Genomic DNA, 13,429 nt, shown 5'->3' with positions numbered 1-13,429 from the left:
CTCCAAAATTTAAACAACTCTTCCCCTTATCAGCCTTCATTCCAACCCCGTCATCAGCACGAGGCATTTTACCAAGATCTGCTAACCGACTCATGCTACCGAACGTAAACAGAGGTTGTTCATGCTCAAAAATAGGATTATCCAATACTTTACTAACCTCCATCTCTACCACCGGTTCCAGCTCCCCAGCCTGCTGCAATACAGCGTCAGAAACACCAGCATTACAATGGAGATCAACAACCATATCCCCACCCGCAGGCTGATCAATCCCAACACATATATCTCCCACCTGTAAACTTGCTACCGATCCCCTAATCCCCATAGGCTCATCTTCTACCAACACCTTGTTTGTCTCCAATTGATCCACAGATCCCAAAGAGGCTGCAACCTCCTTAATGAACTCCTCAGACTCAGATCCCCTCAGTATCTCCATCACCTCAACACGGTCTGGAGATCCCTGCAGAGAGGATGCATCGCGAACATCCATCCTCAGTTCTCCATTTGACGACTTCATCTCCACCTCTGTAGAGAGCGTCGTCGCCTCCTCAGCAGCCAAAGCTTCATCAGAATCACTCGATCTAGTAGATCCAGCTCTACTAGAAGACCGAGTATAAACCGATCTACTCCCATCCCTACTACTACTACCAACCTTTGCTCCCGCAGCATTTCCCCCAGCCACATCCTTCACTGCATCTCTCCGACTAGAACCACCTCCAGCCTTCTTCCCTCCTCGAATCTCCTTTCCTCCACCGCTCCTCATCGAAGGGTGACGAGGGGGTGACCGCGGGTCACCCCCCACCATAATCCACGAAAGAACTCCGTCCAACCACGGCGACGAGATCTCCGATCCAAGAGAGAAACCCCTCCGATCAGCGTCACACGAATTTTTCCCTTCGAAATCGCCTTCCGAGAGGAGAGAGAGAGAGAGAGAGAGAGAATGAGAGCCAAGAGAGAGGGAGAAAGAGAGGAATGGAGAGAGAGAGAGAGTGAGGGAGGGGGGAGTGTAGGAGGGAGGGAGGGAGAGAGAGACAGTGGCCAAAGGGAGAAGGGATGCCAAATATCAAATGATGATTTTGACTATGACTTTATCTACATGAACACTATGTAGGGTATATTCTCAAGAAGAATAGGTAGCCTGTTGATCTCAAATAGCATACTTGTAGTCACACACATTCCTTTACAACACTTCAAAGAAATTATTCCATGAGAGGTGCATAATGTCAAAGACTCATAATGTTCTACACACCTCCCCTAAGAAAAATGGATAGGCCAGCGAGCCTATTTACTCAATTGAAAATTCGATGAAGGGGAAAACTGCGACTAATTTTATAGGCTCATTGATTCTGGGGAATTAATACCTACGATGTTTCCCAGGTATAATACCAAAATTTTTTTAAGGAATGTTGCAAAACTGAGGTAATACTCATTCCTCCAAACAACATGTTCATTTCTTCCTAAGCCTTTGGTATTAAAGAAATCCTCATTCATTATGGAGGAAGGATATTCTTGTAAGAAAGGGACTCAAATTCAATGATACCCCTAAAAGAAGACCTACCAAGCAATCACATGTGGAGGAGTCAAATTTGACAATATTGACAACGAGGAAATATATGAAGTTGATGATTATAATGATCAACTTGTAGAAGCCAAGCCTACACCATAAGAACTAAAAGATGGGAAACCACTATGGACAAGCTAAAAGAAGTTAACTTGGGGACTGAAGACGACCCTCGTTTAAACTTTATTAGCTCCCTTCTACTAGAAGACCAAGTGGAAGAAATAAAAGAGCTTTTTTTGAATTTAGGGTCTATTTTACGTGGACATACACTGAGATGCCCGACTTATCCCTTGATTTAGTAGTTCATAGATTGTCCATTAAGTCAGATGTAACACCCTCCAAGCAAGCTACAAGGAGAATGAGATTGGAGATTGAAAAACAAATAATTATAGAGATGAAGAAGCTTATAGAAGTATGTGTGGGCTCCAAAAAATTTCATTTTTTATGTGTGATCCCTGCCTCTCCATGCCATCCATCTATTTTTTTTTAAAAATGTTTGTGTGACGATGACGACAAAGAGTTTTAACGAGATTAGGTTCCGGGGGAATTTTCAGAAGGCAGATTGGGTTTTAGATTAGATACTACCCAGAGATTTTGCCCTCATTGTGTGAGGACTTTTTGATCTGAGTTCTGGTTTCCTATAGGCATAAGCCCCTATAGTTAATTACCCCTCATGATAACAAGAGAGAACTTTCGATTAAGGCTAGTCGTTCAAGCGTTCACATAGGTTATGAATCTATCGTATAATAGCAATAATTTAGGGTTTAAGTTTTGGATTTAAAAATTGAAAATTTGGAATTTAGAGTTTATCACCATAAACTTAAAACTGGTGGTGGGGGGAATGAAGACGAGCCCGTTCAAGATCCCATGGTTCCGTCATCCCGGGCTGTCATGATCCCTGATCTACTTAGTCAGAGGAGGTAGTCAACCCAACCTGACAGAAGGCATCTTGTTGGCAGCCATGTGTTGCTTCGTCCAAGAATATCTTGTAGACCTGGGTTGGTGTTTGTTTAAGGGGATATATCTGAATCAACCTTAGCTGACAGAGGGCTTTATGCCTATCGAATATACCCTGTGATACATCGCTCAAGGGTTTGACGCCTTTAGGGAACATACGGGCTTTGACCGTGATCGTAATATAATGGTGCCATTTTGCGGTAAAACCACCCGATCAGAGGGCACGTGCTACATCCTTGTTGGCAAGAGACTATTTAAAAATGAATTAAAGTGATGCACCCGACATGCATTCGCTCTTTGTGAGCTGAGATTAATTTCAAATTTATAACCTCCAACAAATAATTGAGGGAGGTGGATTATTTTTTTAGTTTTAAGTTTTTTAGATGATTGATTTTATTTCAAGAATTTGAGTTGTTATTTGATTTGAGATTTGACATTTGAGATTTGAAATTTGACCCCTCCGATTAAGATTTTTGATCAACACGGCCATCATTAGGGTGACATTAAAGTACTTGTATTTTCATAGGATTTTGGGAGACATTTTGTTATTCAAGTCATATCAACTCCGGTCCTTTTGAGGAGGAGGATGAAACTTGAATATTTAACCCGCGCAGCATTCTCAGATCGTTGGATTTGAAATTTATATGCAACGTCGGAGCACATGCGGGTTAATATCATTTGACCCTGCACAGCATTCTCGATTATTGTGTTTGTACTTGTAATAGATTTATCAGAGCACATGCAGGGAGGTAGCATTTGACCCTGCGCAGTATTCTCGGTCATTGGTGTTTATGCTTTTAACATATTGACCGGAGCACATGTAGGAGTATTTAATTTAAGGGATCATATTTAATACATAAGGGGCATTTTAAAAGATTTAAATATGATCCATTGTGCAAGTGATTTCGACCGAGATTTCATTTAAAGGCCTACAAACGCCTTCTGTCTGCTTGTACACAGGTTGCGGATCCGGTGGTGTTGTTCTAAATCAGGTTTGAGTGGTGATATGTAGAAGATGTGTTGTTTAATTTATTCAAGCTTATCGTATCATTTACTATAGCTTGTAAGTGATGTTTGTCCAATAGACATTAGAAGATCGTGTTTTTGCTTATAAATCAACTGTATTGGTTGCTACGAATCTTCTGTTATGAGTTGTAGGTGACTGCATTTATTGTAATTCTTTCACATTTACCTGCAGATAATATATTGAATGTATATTAAGCCTCCTTCAATGGTTTGTAGGCATTTACATCGATTGTATCCATTCAACATTTCGTTCATAGATATCCTTTTGTGTATGTAATGTCTTCTGCAATGGCCCGCAGATGTTTGCAATTACTACATTTCTTTCATATCTGCTTATAGACATTGTATTATATGTACGACAAGTTTCCTACAATGGCTCGTAGGAATTTCTATTTTTTTTTTGTCCTTTGGGTTGAAGGAATTGGTTTGGAGCAGCAATCATTATAAACCTTGACAAATTGAATCCTTCATGTTGAATGATATGCTTAATCATAAAATTGAAAGTCACTTATGTGACTATATAAGAGGACTATCAACTCATAAGGATGTTTGTTGAACAAAACTTTAGAGAGCAAGTATTTGAGAGCTGTCATTTGTTGGAGAGCAACATTTTGAAGTTGTGTGGGTGTTATTCTTGCTCGAAAAGTTATTGTGTTTATGTTTGTTCAGTTGGAGAGTTGCTCAGTTGAATATCTTTATGAGAAATTGTACTTACATTGAATTATTGGAAAAATTGGTAGCATGACTTAAGTCAATCTCTTTATTGATTATTCATTTGTTAAAATTTTATTCCTATTCGAGCATCGAGTCCTTTTCAAGTTCAAGTGTAAGTTTCGTTCGAGTTTGAGTTCAAACATTATTCGGTCAAATTTAATTAAAAATTGATTTTATATTTTGAATTTGGTTCAAATCAATTTTTAAATTTTATTCCAAGTCCTTTATTGTTCAATGAAAATTTTGGCAGCCTCCCGGCGTCTCCTCCCCACCGAGGGAGAAATCGGGACGGCACTGCCGTAATTTCTTCCTACCCGGACCTAAGGTCGACGGCGTAGGGGCTTCGAATTTAAACCATCCCACCAGGATCTAAGATCGACTGCGTGAGGTCTTCAAAATTTTAAAACCATCTGCCCGGATTAAAAATCAACGACGTAGGTCTCCAATTTCAAACCATCCCGGTCGGACCTAAGATACGACGGCTGGGGTCTTCGACACCTGTTGAAAATTATTTCTTTATTTCTCTCTTTTTTTTGTTTTATTTTATTACATATGTTATAATATATATATATATATATTGGAGTTCGGTGGAAGCAGAGAGCTCGCGGGATCGGCGTCGGAGCAAGAGGTAAGTCACACCCTTTCTCTCCCTTGCAATTTTTGTGCGTGTATGTGTGCGTGTCTTGGAACCGAATGAGATGAGCGTTTTTTATGTCGTGAGAAAGGCGGTGGTTGAATCGTCATGTCCGATCGTAGGTGAGTCGGTGATTTCGGTCGGGAGCGGTTTTGTCCGATGTGGAGCCAGTCGTGTGCAACAGTTACAGTTAATAGCATGCTTCATTTACGAAGAAAATTATGTCAATTAGTCACTAATATTGTCCATATAAAGAAGAAGAATGATCAAATCTGTATTTGTATTCATTTTTGGGACCTCAATAAAGCATGTTCAAAGGATGATTTTTTGCTCCCTATATCATAACTCGTAGTTGATAGCACATCCAACTATAATATGTTCTCATTTATGTATTGATCGTCGGGCTATAATCAAATCAAGATCACACCTAAAGATGAGAAGCACACATCATTTAGAATGTCAATCGATATATTCTGCTACTCGGTCATGTCCTTCGGCCTGAAGAATGCTGGTGTCACATATCAATGATAAATGATATATATGTTTGATGAGAAGATACATCAAAAGGTTAATTCTTATGTAGATGACCTGGTCATTAAGATCATGAACTATAAGGATCACTTAAATGACCATAGGATTGTATTTGAGAGGATAAGAAAGTTTAATATGAAGATGAACCCTCATAAATGAGCCTTCGGTATCTCTTCGAGCAAATTTTTTGGGGTATGTCATTTATCACCGAGAAAACAAAATCAACCCCAACAAGATCAAAGCAATCATGGAGATGCCGCCTCCGAAGAAGCTCCAATAACTTTGCTCATTACAAGAGAAATTAGCTTTCATTCAACAATTCATATTGAATCAGTCAGGCAGGTGCCATCCATTTTCAAACTTGATAAAGAAAGATGTCTAGTTCAAATGAGATGTAGAATGCCAGGAAGAATTTGATAGTATCAAAAGATACCTATTGAATTCTCCCATTCTTGCAGCGCCAATTTTGGGGAAGCCTCTTATCCCATTCACTACATCACTATAAGAGTCCCTTAGAACATTATTGGCCCAATACAATAAAGAAGAAAAAGAAAGTATTCTGCACTACATCAATCGAAGATTGATCAGAGCAAAAATCCACTATTCCCCAATTGAGAAGCATTATTTGGCATTATTTTCACAGTCCAAAAACTCTACCATTACACATTGTCTCATAGAATCACATTGATATCAACGATCGATCCGCTAAAGTTATTGATGATAAGACCAGTATTGAAAGGTCATTTAGCTAACTGGGCAGTGATGGTGTTGTAATTTGATATCATGTATATGCCATAAAAGGCGATAAAAGGATAAGCCTTATCAGATTTCTTATAGCACATCCTATGACTATAGACTCTCCCCTTAATGATGATTTACTCGATGAACAAATCATTCAGGTCGAGGATAAAAAAAAATTATCATTTTAGGGGATGTACTTCGATGGGGCATTATCGATTAAACATGTTGGACCACCAAATCTTGTAAGAGCCCGAGCTAACATTAGTCTAATTTTCATATCGCCTGAGGAAGGTATAAAGAGATTTTTGTTCAATTTAATTAAGCCTCAAACCAATAATGAAGTCGAGTGCAAAACTCTAATAGCAGGACTAGAGATTACAATCAATGTTATAATCCAAATTCTTCAAATCTTCGGTGACTCGCAGCTTGTGATAAATCAAGTTCTAGGCATATATAAGATTTGTAAACTTGAATTGGCCCACCATAACCGGCAAACCCTCGAGCTTCAAAAATAAGTGACAAATATTAAAGTAACTCAATTTTCTCAATGTCAAAATAATAGGGCAAATTATCTGGCCAAATTAACTAAGGATGTGATGAATATGTACTAAAAAAACCATACTAATTGGAGTTTATGACCGTCGGGTCTTAGAGCCGATAATCTTGTAATTCCTACAAGTAGAGGGGATATTAGATTAAAGCCAACATGATACAACTCTGGTTGATCCTCAATCTCCCCAATAAATCATTATTAAAAATCAACCAGAAGAACACCATGCAGTCAAGAGACATACAACTAGTAAATGCTCGGAGTTAAGGTTACATTGCTTATATATTGAGAAAGGAGATGATTTGAGACAACCTTTCAATGACTACTTCGAAGAAAATAAACTCCAAACAAACAAATCTCTAGCCATGCAGATTTGAAAGAGAGCATTGCAATACATATTTATCAATGACATGCTGTAGAGGTGAGCCTTTGATAAAATGTGGCTAAGACGCCTAGGGATCAAGGAAGCTGATAGAGTGGTAACAGAAGTCCATGAAGAACTTTGTGGGTGCACATCAATCAGGTCCAAAGATGACAGCTAAAATTATGAAGATGAATTATTATTGGGCAATAATGATGAGGAATTATATTGACCATGCCAAGAGGTGCCACGAGTGTCAAATTCATGGTGATGTTATACAACTGTCAAATCCAATATACTTAGTAGTAGCATCCTGACGATTTGAATGTTGGGGCACAGATATAATTGGACCAAGAGTTTCACCACCATTATTTAGACACCGCTTTATTCTAGTAGCAACATATTACTTTTCTAAGTGGGCAAAAGCGCTCCATTAAAAAAGTCATGTTCGAATACGTGATCAATTTCTTTAACCGCAATGTTTTTTTACTTATTTGGTGTGTCACAAGGTAATATCTCAGACAAAGGCAAAGCATTCAAAAGTACTATAAGTTATAAGTTTTTAATCAACATAAAATTGATTGATTATATTCATCAATATATAACCCATGAGCTAATGGCTTGGTAGAGGATTTCAATAAGATACTCGTAAAGCTGTTGAAGAATATCCTCATCAAGAATAAAAGAGAGTGTCATACAAAAATGACAGAAGCACTATGGAATATCATACTACTTATAAGACGTCGATCAAAGCCACTCCTTATTTATTGGTGTTCAGAGTTGAAGTGGTATTGCCACTAGAGATCAAACTGCCATCACTTTGGGTAGCCATCCAACATTATCACACTTAAGAAAAAAAATGCTTGATTGAGAATGGAGGAGTTCGATGCACTTGACGAGATCAAACTACATGCTCAATAAAACCTGGAAATCTACAAAGCAAGAATAAAAAATATATATTGATCGAATGACACTTCATTAAGTATTTCAAAAAGAGGAATTGGTCCTCGGGATAAGAAGCCAATCATTCCATATTGAAAAATCAATGGCAAATTCATATGCAACTGGGAGGACCCCTTCGTCATTGAGAAAGTGTACTAAGGAGGAGTTTATCAGTTGATTGATCTAGATGTACAGACACCCATTCCGCCGATCAACGGTCGATACATAAGAAGTACCACGCATAAAACTGCCCGAAGAAATGTTATGTTTAATGTACTATATATTTTATACATGTTGATTAGCATATATACATATTACATTTTGAAATTCTCTTGTATTATAAGAATGCATTTTAAAATCCTTCATAAGACTGAGGACATATTAAATATTTATTCAGGTTAACATCGCATCGCGTGCCAAAATTCCTAAATAAATATTTAAAACCTTGAAATATAAAGCATATCCAAAATCTCCCTATGAGATAGGGGAATTTTAAATATTTATTTGGGTCGACATTGTGCTATATGCTGAGATATCCAAATAAATATTTAAAATATGAAAATTCTAAATTTATTCTAAAATGTTCCTACGAGATAGGGGCATTTTAAATATTTATTTGGATCAACATTGCACTGTATGCTGAGATCCTTGAATAAATATTTAAAATTATCAACAAAAAATATTCCTTCATATAGAAGGATACAAAAATTTTCTCTATAGACGTATATATAAGTGATCTTCAAAAAGTCTTAGACACCACCTTCTTTAATATTCCAAGATTTAAAAGTCAAGAAAGAAATTTTTGTTACCACACACTCCAACAATTGACCTAGAATAGCTTAAAGCCTCTTAACAACCTGAATCTCAAAGTTAGAATGGGTGTAAGAAGTTGGATGCAACAAGCCTAAATATAGTCGGATCGTTTGCAGCTCCGTCTACTCAACATACAATAAGAAAGACCATAGTAATAGAATCCCCACTTTGTAAACTCGTCAGTAGGGACTATAAGAAGCATGAAGGCTAATTTGACTCGACAAGTTCAAGTGATCGTAGTCTATCAAATTCTCTTAATTGATCAGAGAATCAAAGTTTTAGTGGAAAGGAGAAGTCTCGAGCAACTACCAAATGTGCTTAGGCTCTAAATCTTTAACTATAAAGGATGATTTTAAATCTACCAACTTTAGTAGATTATTTAGTATCGGGGAACACATTACCTATAGATCAAGTATGAAGCTTGAATAATTTAAAAGGTTAGATCTAATAAGCCTAAACATGGTTGGATCATTGGAAGCTCTGTCTACTCAATAAGCCATAAGAAAGGCCATAGTGGAGGAACCCTCATTTCAACAATTAGAGGATGAAGATCTATCAAATCTTAGCTCACCTAATCTAATGAACTCAAGTGACTCGAATTAAAGTCTCTTCAACTAGTTAAGGAAGATACTACCTATATTTTATACTATTGATTGAATCCAAAACCTATAAAACCTTCAAAAAATCTACAAAGCATCAAGCGAGAATCGAAGGTCTTCTTCAATAAGTCTGCTAAAACACAAATCGAAGGACCGAAGAAAATATTCTAAAGTTTACATAAGACCTAATACTGAACTAAGAGGATTCTATTATCAATATGTCTGTTATGCACAAAGCTTTGGACTAATGACTTCTCTCCACTGACCTAATGTAAACCTATAGGGTATATGTCACCGGTATGTACTCATTCATTAAACCCACTAAAGCAAAAAGCAAAGGGCCGAAGGTTCAAATCTCTCGACAAGTTAATAAAGATAAATTATCTTCAGATACAGAGGTATTTTAAATATTTATTTTGGTCGACATCACGTTGCATGCCGAGATCCTCAAATAAATATTTAAAATCGTATGTAATACCACCAACACAATTCAGAGTATGTAACACCTACAAGAGCAAAAAGAAAAGAAGAGAGCTCATCAATAATTGAATTTATAAAATAACCTTGTTTTATTAATTCAAAATTTACATAGAAATTTTCAATCTACATCTCTTTTATAAGCTTACATTAGCCAAAAGATAAAAAATGTATGATATCCTTCGCAGAGAACTAAAGTCTATCTCCTAAATATATGCCTAAAGAGGAAGTTGTCAGCCTTGTTCTGCTCCTTCCTAAGACAATATATTATGTACTTTTAGGGCTTGCACAAAGAAATAAAAATGTAAGTAGAAAAGAGAAAAATCATGCAAATATATATAAAGCTGTAAAAGAAAAATTGTACATGAACCATGGTCTCCTGCAGCAGCTCATGAACCGGTATCCCGCTCCCCCTAAAACCCATGTAAGGCAACAAAAATATCAGTAAGCAGTTAAGAAAGAAAAAGCACTACACAAACTAACAAAAACATACCTGAACTGCAGACAACTGTAGAAGACTTGAGGTAGTAGAGTCCTAAAAGCTGGTGAATCTCTGAAGTTCAGGCAAATCCTGAATGAAGTCTGTAATTATATAATAGAAATGTCATATTCATATATGATTACAATGGAGATAAATGTTGAGCATATACAAAAAATGCTAAAAATTAAGCTGAAAGTGGTGGAAAAAGAAGTGCAAGAGATGGCAACACTATATATTAATGTCAGTAGGTGCTAAGGATCTATAGCATGGAGAATCTTGTTATGTCATATAGATCTTTGTTTGACCCAGATGAAACATATCAACTATACTGATGACTACAAGTGCATCTATAGATATACGAAAGCATATAAATAGATTCTTGGAGCTCTATTAAATGAAAATCTTAGCGTGACATATAAACAAACTTTTAGAGATCTATAAAATGAAGTCCTTAGCATGGCATCCAAACAAGCTTTTAGAAATCTGCAAAAATGAAAATCTTAGCATGACATCCGAACAAGCTTTTAGAGATCTGCAAAATGAAAATCTCTGTGTTACATCTGAAGTAAATATCTGGAGATACACAGGGCCAATCAACATACAAAAAATGTGATTCACTCTAGATGCGAACCACATTTTTTGAGGGGCATTTGTTGACCTTAATGCTACAAACAAATGAAAAGGGACAAAAAAGGAGTGTAAAATCATTAGTTGCTCGTGTCTCTACCAGCCAACCTAATATCCTACTACAATATCTCATCACAGACTGCAAATGATAATAAAGCCAGAAGCCCATCCCTCGTGTGCACGACCTTGCCTCGATCGCTGACCCTTTCGTTCTGTTAAAAGCGAGAGCTTTGCTCTCATTCAGTTTCTTCCATGCTCTCAAGTCCCGCAAGAAGCCCTCTTCTTCTCCGACTTATTGTCACACTCTAAGCTTGAACAAACTACTGCAAAGTTTCCACCAACCGCGAAAGCTTCGACTCCATTTCTTCCTGCCGACCTCAACCCACAACACCTACTGCTGAAGCTTTCATTCCTCCTCTCGCTTACTTCTTCCAAGTCGAACTCCTCTGCACTGGATTCCACACTCGAATCCAAATCCCTTAACACATGATGCTAATATATGCCAAATAACATGTATCCTTACGTATCTAATTGATGATCAACCTTAATCGAAAGTTCTCTCTCGTTACCGGGAGGGGTAATTAACTATAGGGGCTTGATCCTATAGGAAACTAGAAATCATATCATAAAGTCCTCGTAAAATGAGGGTGAAATATCTGGGTATTGTCTTATCTACAAACTCATTTGCCTTCCTAAAATTTACCCCAAAACGTAATACGTTAAAACTCCTCGAAAGCAACGGATAGGCCAGGGCTTAATTTTCGGAGCCCACAGCCCATGACATTGTGATTGGGCATGGGTGCGTACTCAACAATGAGGGAAAAAATTGATATACATTGGTAATCACAGTGTCGTATATTATCACAATCCTCACAGTGTACAACACTAAACGACACTGCAACCACAATAAATTCTGATATGCAGCTTGAATGTTTGCAATCAGAGAAAACAATAACAAACCTCAAGACCATTAGTCTGTGACGGACTACATTCAAAAAGCGTGGAAGGTGGGTTGGTATGGGTGGGTATGATATCCCAAAAGTCACCATGAGTAGGCGTGGGTGGGCAAAGCTCGCCCATGCTGAGTGTGGGCACTCGATGGGTACCTAACAAGGACCCAATATAGGGCTTTGCTTTTGAGATTGATTCCATGGTATCACATTTGAATAGATCTACATTCAAGATGAAATAGAAGACAAATTTGTAGATAGATGCTTAAGCATTATCACATCAATGAGGTAGAGTACCTTTAAATATAAAGTTTTAGACCGGGTTGCATCGACAATCTCAGACATCAATTGTATAGTATCTAAGAATATGATTCACTACCAAATAAGAGTTATTGTATATTATAAGACTCTTAGTGTCATCTCTATTGGTGAGACAAAGTCTAACTATTGTTGTTTCATATTCGTCTTGATTATTAGTTCTATTAAATTTGATTCAGAGTGAACAAATTAAATCTATTTTTCACAGACTTTGTATTCCCAAGTTTCAATAACATGAAGAAAACATTATACTAAAATTTGTGAGAACATGAGCCTTGATTATGTTGCAAGACATATAGTTGATTTCATACTCATTGAGCTCCATGCACCACTTCATTAGCCTCTAGTTGCTTGGGCTTTTGTATAATCTTTTATAAAGGCTTCATTTGGGATGACTTTGTTATTGCTTACTAGAAAGTTATTTTAAGAAGCAATAAGAAAGACATCCCAAACAAAGCCAAAAATTTGACATTGACCGCTTTGATCAAACCAGCTTGGAAGTATGGAACACAGCAATGAAGAACATGTTTATCTATTAGTGAATAATTCAACTCAAATCAATTCAACATATTATTCACATAGTAAATAAGAAACTATTTTTCTTCTTTTTCTCCGAACAATATTGAATGAACTATCAAGTCTTCGATTTTTAGGCAGATCAATAAGATCAATAAAGGTTTAAAATCCTTAGAATTACTCAAAATTTAAGGATTCATTAGATTTTATTTTAGCTCCTAAAATCCAGTATAGCAATCATTAGTTTGGTAGAGCTGAAACTTTTTTTGAAGGGCTTTGGCTATTGATGTGTTTCTTTCATCTAACTAAGAAGTCATAAGATATAAGATAAGCAACGGCCGTAGATAAGGATATTGATGCGTTGAAGGGATCTAAAATTTATTATAGTGAAGAAAACAAAATAGAATATTATAAGCTAAAGCGACAACCAGTAGATAAAGAAAGAGGGAAAAAAAATAAAGAATAGGGCTAGTGGAGATTTGGAGGAGGCCGAAGAATAATACACATATAATAAGGACAGCACAACAACCTATCGAATAAAGAAAAGCATGCCATATAAAAATAAGATAAACTTTATTGTGGAAGTTAAATTTATATGCCTCATAATATTTGAAGAAATACGCTCATTATTTTA

The sequence above is a fragment of the Dendrobium catenatum genome, unplaced genomic scaffold (genome assembly GCF_001605985.2).
Source record: "Dendrobium catenatum unplaced genomic scaffold, ASM160598v2 fragScaff_scaffold_455, whole genome shotgun sequence".
NCBI classification, from domain to species: domain Eukaryota; kingdom Viridiplantae; phylum Streptophyta; class Magnoliopsida; order Asparagales; family Orchidaceae; genus Dendrobium; species Dendrobium catenatum.
This window is presented reverse-complemented; position numbering follows the sequence as displayed.